The sequence below is a fragment of the Tamandua tetradactyla genome, chromosome 10 (assembly GCF_023851605.1).
Source record: "Tamandua tetradactyla isolate mTamTet1 chromosome 10, mTamTet1.pri, whole genome shotgun sequence".
In the NCBI taxonomy this organism is placed as follows: Eukaryota; Metazoa; Chordata; class Mammalia; order Pilosa; family Myrmecophagidae; genus Tamandua; species Tamandua tetradactyla.
This window is the reverse complement of record NC_135336.1, coordinates 67,120,046-67,127,838: the sequence shown is the minus strand read 5'-3', so window position 1 is coordinate 67,127,838 and position 7,793 is coordinate 67,120,046.

Here is a 7,793-nt window from a genome sequence, read left to right as displayed (position 1 = left end):
CTGAGGTGGAAGGTCCCTGTATATTTGTTGGGTTTATCTCCCATCCTCTGACACACAAATGCCTTACCAATAAGTCTAGAGTAGTTGCTACTTCTTGCTCACTAGGTCCAATCAATGATATCATTATATATGATATCATCAATATAATGGACCAGTGTGATGTCTTGTGGGAGAGAGAATGATCAAGGTCCCTGTGGACAAGATTGTGACATAGGAATGGAGAGTTTATAGACCCCTGAGGTAGGGCAGTGAAAGTATATTACTGACCTTGACAGCTGAAAGCAAACTGCTTCTGGTGATCCTTACTAACAGTTATTGAGAAAAAAGCATTTGCCAGATCAATAGTTGCAGGTACAGGGGATGTATTGATTTGCTCAAGCAATGATACCACCACATACAGAACAGAAGCTGTAATTGGAGTTGCCACCTGGAGGATGACAGTGGATTCCTCCAAGACCCATCTGTTTTCTGCACAGGCCAAATAAGAGAGTTGAATGAGGATGTGATGGGAATCAACACCACTGCATCCTTCAAGTCCTTAAGAGTGGTAGTAATCTCTGCAATCCCTCCAGGAATCTGGTATTGCTTCTGATTTACTATTTTGCTAGATAATGGCAGTTGTAGTGGCTCCCACTTGACCTTTCTCACCATAATAGCCCTTACTCCACAAGCTAAAGAGCCAATGTGGGGATTGTTCCAGTTGCTCAGTATATCTATTCCATTTATACATCCTGGAATGGGGAAATAACTACAGAATGAGTCTGGGGGTCCACTGATCCACTTTGAAAAGGACCTGAGCTAAAACTCCATTGATCACCTTTTCTCCATAAGCCCCCACTCTGACTGGTGGACCAGGGTGATGTTTGAGTCCCCTGGAATTAATGTCACTTCTGAACCAGTGCCTAATAATCCTTGTGGTCATTAGAGTCAGTTGTCAACTTGGCCAGGTGAATGTGCCTGGTTTTGTCGCTGCAGACATGAGCCAATGGTCCGCGACCCTCATCTGTTGCTAGTTATATCTGCAGTGGGCTAGGAGGTGTGACTACTGCAATGAATGACATTTGACTTAATTGATTGGTGCTTAAATGGGAGAGTGCAACATAGCACAGCCTAAGCAGCTCAGCATACCTCATCTCAGCACTCGCAGCTCAGCCCAGGCCTTTGGAGATGAAGAAAGAAATCACCCCAGGGAACATTGTTGGAACCCAAAGGCCTTGAGAGAAGGTCAGCAGAGACCATCCTGTGCCTTCCCATGTAAGAAAGAACCTCAGTGGAAAGTTAACTGCCTTTCCTCTGAAGAACTAACAAAATAAATCCCCTTTTATTAAAAGCCAATCCATCTCTGGTGTGTTGCATTCTGGCAGATAGCAAACTAGAACAATCCCTGAAATATCTGATCATTTCCTTTTCCCCAATGCACAGTTACCCTGATAAAAGGCTATCAATCTCCTTGGGGAAGGCTTGGAGGAAGATTAACAGTATAGATTTGTGGCAGTGTAACAGGGTCCTCCCCCAAAGGGACCTGGCCTCCCCCTTATTCAAGGGGCTCTGGATCTGTAAACTGTCTCAAGTCTGGAAATTGATTAAGTGGCTGTCACTCTGTCTTTTTGTAATTCAATTTAAACGTCTGTTCGCTTGACCTAGAACTCTTTTGTTTATACAGCTCAAACAAGAATTCAGTAAGACAGCCCATCTATTGTACTTCTAGGTACCCCATGATTTACTAGCCAATGCCACAAGTCTCTGCAAGTCAGAATATTTTGACTCTTGCCTCGAGTCAAAATAATTTTTGACTCCTTGCTATCTATTAGGATAGCCACTTCCAACTTGTATTGGCAATTAGGTGTTGCCACCTGGCTTCTGCCAACTCCAGATCCTGTTACTCCCATTGTGTTTAAGGATTCCAGTTCAGTGACAGCAGTTCCCACAGTAATATCTGACCTACAGAGAAGTGCAACTACAGAGCTCTTAAGGAATGATGGTGCTAGTCTCACAAATTTATTTCTCACAGTTATGGTAAATGGTGCATCCTCCGGACATTCATGGGGTGTAAGAGCAGGCTTTGCATGATAAATCAACCCTGACATTCCAATCTCTCTAAGCCTCTGGATCCCCCCATCTACATTATACCAGGGCAATTCTGGAATTTCAACCTCAGGTAATGTCAGCCACCCTTTGATCTGTGTTTTAGCCAACCATCCAAACAAACTGTTAATACCTTTTCTAACCTCTCTAGCTATAACATAAAATGCAGAATCTGCTTAGTGGGCCCATATCAATAAATTTAGCCTGATCCAGCTTTATATTCCTCCCACCATTATCCCACACACTTAAAATCCATTGCAACACATATTCCTCTGATTTCTGTCTATATAAATTGGAAACTCACAGTTCTTTTGGAGTATAGTGTACTTCATCATGGGTGATGAACAATAGCACCTTACCTTTTGGGGCCTGTTGTGATTTTAATCTAGTTATAGGTCTGGAGGAAATGAGGAGTGGTGAAGGTGGGTCATGAAGGGAATTAGAAGTATCTTCCAAGCCATTTGCTTCAGGGCATTCATTTGCAGTTTCATCTGGTGAAACAAGATTAATCACTCAAGGACTAATCCCTTCCCGTGGAGTTGGGTGGCCAACTCCTCAGGGCAGGGTGGAGGTGGAGCAACTATATCTTAAGGGCAGACTATTACAAGGTTATCTAGAGAAGACTCAGCATGACCTAGAGTTTCAACCTCTCCACCGACATCATTATCAATCCATATGTCACCATCCCACTTTTCAGGGTCCCATTCCTTTCTAATCAGTGCCTTCACTTTAATAGCAGACACCATGCAAGATTGGGATTTCAGTTTATGTTCTCAAGTTGCTACTCTAACAATAAGATTCTGAGTCTGACTTTCAGAGATCTCAAGTTTACAGCTGCAGGAAATAAGATTTTCCTTCAGAACACTCATAGTAACATTTATATCTGTCAGTTGGTGTGTAAGCTTCTCATTTGAAGCCTTAAGCCCATCCCTTTCATGCATTAACGTATACAGTGTATCTAACAACAACCAGCCAACATCTATATACCTCCTATTTCCACAAAACTCTGTAAAGGTGTCAAAAAACATTATCCCCAGAGCCTGACTTTGTACAAGTAAAGCATTAGAAGAATCGAATGGTGATGTCTCTTTTGCCAACTCACCCCATGGATTGGCAGTATCATTCTGATTACAGGAGTCCTTACTGCCTTTGAGCCCAGTCAGGTAGAAAACCAATTGTAAAAACCCATTTTTAACATTCTGTTTCTTAAGAATCACTCCACTCCTGGTGCCAAGCTCTATTAATTAGGGTTCTCTAGAGAAACAGAATCAACCGGAAATATCCATAAATATAAAATTTTTTAAAACTGTCTCATGTAACCATGGGAACATTGAGTCCAAAATCTGTAGGGCAGGCTGTGACTGCAATGGAGGGTCTGGACATACTCCAGAGGAGAGGCTTGCTGACCAAAGCAAGAAGAAGAGAAACTGTCTCTACTTGTTGGAGATGCTTATCTGAAGGCTTGAGTGTTTGGATGACAGCCAAGGACATGGGGCATAGGCATGCCATGCTCTGCTTCTCTGTTGCAAGCCGCAGAAGCAAATGTTCTCAAGGATGCTGACTCAAAAGTCAGAAGAGGCCTGAAAAGAAAACATTTTGATAAAAAGTAAACAGTTCCTGAGACAAGGAACTGGGAACCAAACTTTGTAGCTTTGCTGGCATGACAGATATTCAAAAATAATCTTACTTTGATTATACTCCTTAAAGCAGTTCCTGTATAAGAGCATAATAAATGTGTGGATGTTAGCATACTTGGGGCTCTTGTTACTGATGAGCTTGAGTCCCTGACCTCACTTATTATCTTTTTGTGTCTGTCATTTCTTAATCTTGTGCAATGCCCCTGTTCTCCGGGAAAGTTCCAGCATCTACTGAATCCTCCTAAAAAGCCTTCCATTGATTAGATTAAACATCACTCACTGCAGAAGAAAATCCCCTTAGCTGATTACCAAGGAATCAGCTATAGATGCAGCTGACATGATCATGATTTAATTCTATGAAATGTCCTCATAGCAACAGAGAGGCCAGCAGTTGCCTATCCAGAGAAATGGGTACCACCACCTGGCCAAGTTGACACATGAGCCAGACCATGACACTGGCTTTTCCAAGTCTTCAAAGTAGATTGATGGAATTTTGATTTGTATTGCATTGAATCTAAATCAACTTGGGTGGAATTAACATCTCAACCATCTTTACCTTTCCTATCCATGAGCTAGGAATGTCTTCCCAAATATGTATATTTTTGATTCATTTTGCAATGTTTTGTAGTGTGGGGGGCTCAGAAACATTACTCATTATAAACCACCTGCTAAGATGGCTTTCATAAGTCCTGGGGGAGAATGATACAGCATAGCTTATGCAACCAATGATGGAATATGCATAAAACTAATCATGTGCCCCATCAGTGAAGTCATTTTGATGCAAGATGTATGCATCTAATCATGTATGCTACGAGGGAATTAACTTTGATGTAATATGCATGTATCTAACCATGTATCCCACTTGTTGAAAAAATACCACTTTTTTGTAATTTAGTGTATAAGGGACTACTGCTCTGTAAGCATCAAGCAGAGCAGAGGGGAATGATTAAAGATGACACTCTACCAGTGGCTTCTTGCACTTTCTTTCAATTTGCTACCAGACCAAAGCAATTGTTCCTTGAACTGGGACCTGACAATTGGTATAGTTGATGTAGTTGGCAGGATTGTGGTGAGTGGCCACTCCACCCTAGTGGAAACCAGACTGGACAGGATGTGGCCCTCCACAAGCTTGTGGCATCTCATAGTGGCTGTTTTTGCTGCAACAGTCTGTACCAGAGGCTTCACATCATGAGAATCCCACCCCACAGGGGAGTATCAAGACTTTAAAGGACTTTAAAGCTGATGTCCAAGTTCCCCAGCCCAGTATAGTGGAGAAGGTATCTTGGTTTTTTGCTTTTTTTTTTTTTTGACTGTTTCAGGAGTAACATAAGGAGGCTTTAGCAGCACAAGTGCAGGTCTAGAGACTGTAGCAGAAGCAAGAAGAACTGAAAACCAGGGACTGAGCCCTGGAAGACGAAGAAGCAGTGCCAGGGCTGCCTGAAGTGGAGGAAGTCAGGAGTGAGTCAATGCTGTCCCAGGCAAGTACCCTTCCCATACTCCAAGCCATCCATGATAAAACAACAGGTTGAACATGACAAGCCCTTGGCTCCAGGGGGTCCGCTGACAGACAACATATACAGTGTACATACCAGAAGGGCTCTGATGTCTCACAAAACAAGTGCAGCAGAACTTAGTGAAACACTCCTGGCACAGCTGTTGTGCCTGTGAGACAATGGGGATGATAGCTTAGAACTCTTAGAAAGCAAAATGGCACAGTTAGGGAATGTAGAGGCATGCAAATGGGAGAAGGGAGTGTGCCTGGTAAAGCAAGTGGGGGAAATGCCATCCAAATAAAAACCGCCTTATGAGCAGAAAGGGGCTAGCAAAACTAGTGGCCCCACCAAGATATCACGGTTGCAAATGTCAGTGACTTAATAGCCACAGGAGTGAATCCAAAAACCACTGATCAACAGCTCAATTAAATATTACTGGTTTTGTGGAAAGAGTTGCCCCAGGAACAGTGATTCACTAAGTTAAAGGGGAAAAGGTAGGCTGAGCCCCACCCCTTGCACTTACATGACACAGGAAGACATGGACTTTATTGACTGATGTGCTGGCCAAGGGGCTCAGGTAGTGGGGGAACAGGGAAACCAAAAGCCACATGTAAAACTTTCAAAGTATTCAACCTCCTGCAATGTACACTGCGTCTTGGCCATAGTGGACATGGGGGCAAAATGCACTTTGTTGTATGGAAACACAGACTGGTCTGATGGCCCTCTGACTCACATTGTTGGACATGGAGCCCACATGATCCATGTGAGACAAGCCATGGTAGTGTTTGGCATTTGTCATTTGCCCCCCTTGAGCCTATACAATGTACATCTCTGCTACTCTTGAATTTGTATTGGGCATGAATATTTCGCAAGGGCTGACTTTAAAAACCACCCAAAGAGAATTTTGGTTGCAGGTGTGAGTAATAAAACCTGTGCTTGGAGGACATTCTCACCATTCCCCAGTGCCCCTGTCTGAGCCCCAAAGACTTAAGGTGAGGCAATAGCTGTTGCCTAGAGGACATGAGGAAATTGGGCAAATGATCCTACAATTGGAAATGGCTGGGATCATGATGATGGCCCATCCTTACAACTCCCCAGTTTGGCCTGTCTGAAAGCCAGACAGCACATGAAAACTGACTGTTGATTACCACAAGCTCAATAAAGTCACTCCTCCCATGCATGCTGTAGTACCGTCAATGACTAATATGATGGATCAACTGACTCTTTCCTTGGGACAGTACCTCTATGAGGTGGAATTGGCAAATGCATTTTTCTCTATTGACCTGGCTCCAGAGAGCCAGGACCAGTTTGGATTCACATGGAAAGAGTGGCAATGGAATTTGTGGTGCTGCACAGGACTATATATATATAATCCTACTGTGTGCCATGGGTTGGTGACTCAGGATTTGGTCACTTAGCAATGTAAGGATACAGTCTTTATATCATTATATAGATGATGTTATATTAACTTCTGATTCTCTTATACTTAGAAGAAGCTGCAGATGACCTGTGCCATGCACTAAATACCTGGAGATGAGCAATCAATAAGGCCAAGTTCCAAGGGCCTAGACTGTCTATTAAGTTCTTGGGAGTTGTGGTTAGGTAACACCGAAGTGATTCCAGAAGCCATGCTAGATAAGGTCCAAGCATATTGAAACCAACCACGGTAAAACAGCTATAAGCTTTTGTAGACCTTTTGGGGTTATTGGAGAGTGTTTATCCCAATCTGGCTCTTGCATTTTTGTATATCTTAATTTAAATAGGTGCCCCATGGGTTTGGGGAGAAGATCAAGAACAGGTATTTGCCACAGCAGAAAAGGCAGTAGCTCAGGCCCAAGCACTACAGGTGTTGGATAAGGCAGTTCCTTTCCATCTGTACATGACAGTCCATGGAGCAGACTTTGATTAAAGGCTCTGGCAGTACAAGGGCAGATAAAAGGTACCTGTAGGATTTTGCTCCCAGTTATGGAAGGGAGCAGAGATGAGATGCTCCCCCATTGAGCAGCAAATAGCTGCTGTTTATGCTGCCCTGCAAGCAAGTGAATTCATTACAGGCCTGTAAGGGAAGACTAGCAGAAATTGCAAGTGATAGAGGTAACCCTCCCATTCAATGGAAGCAGGTATGTGGTCTAAAATTGGGCCAAATGTCTGGTCAGGATTGGGCCAAAGGCCGTGATATACAGTGGATATTGCATACCCCATATAAACTGTAAGTTGTAGGAATGATTGAAAAGTATACTGAAAAAAAATGCCTCTGGGATTTAGCCCCAGAGGGGCCAATATGGAAGGGATGGGTTACCCTGATTGGGTACTGGTGTTCATTTACTAAATTAAAAAGCCTCAGTACACTGGTTACTCCCCTTTAGGCTTGATAATAAGGTGATGAGTCTTGCCCTTGCACATATAAGTGGAAGGAAGTGACTCATTGGAAAGACTCGTTGTATGGGATGGAGGGTTACTATTACCAACCCCCTGTGTTTTGCAACCAGTGACAATGAATGAATGGACATGGCTATGGAAAATATTGAAACCCCTTCCTGGGTGGTGTGCCTTTTGCCTTGAGGTGATTGGTAACCTA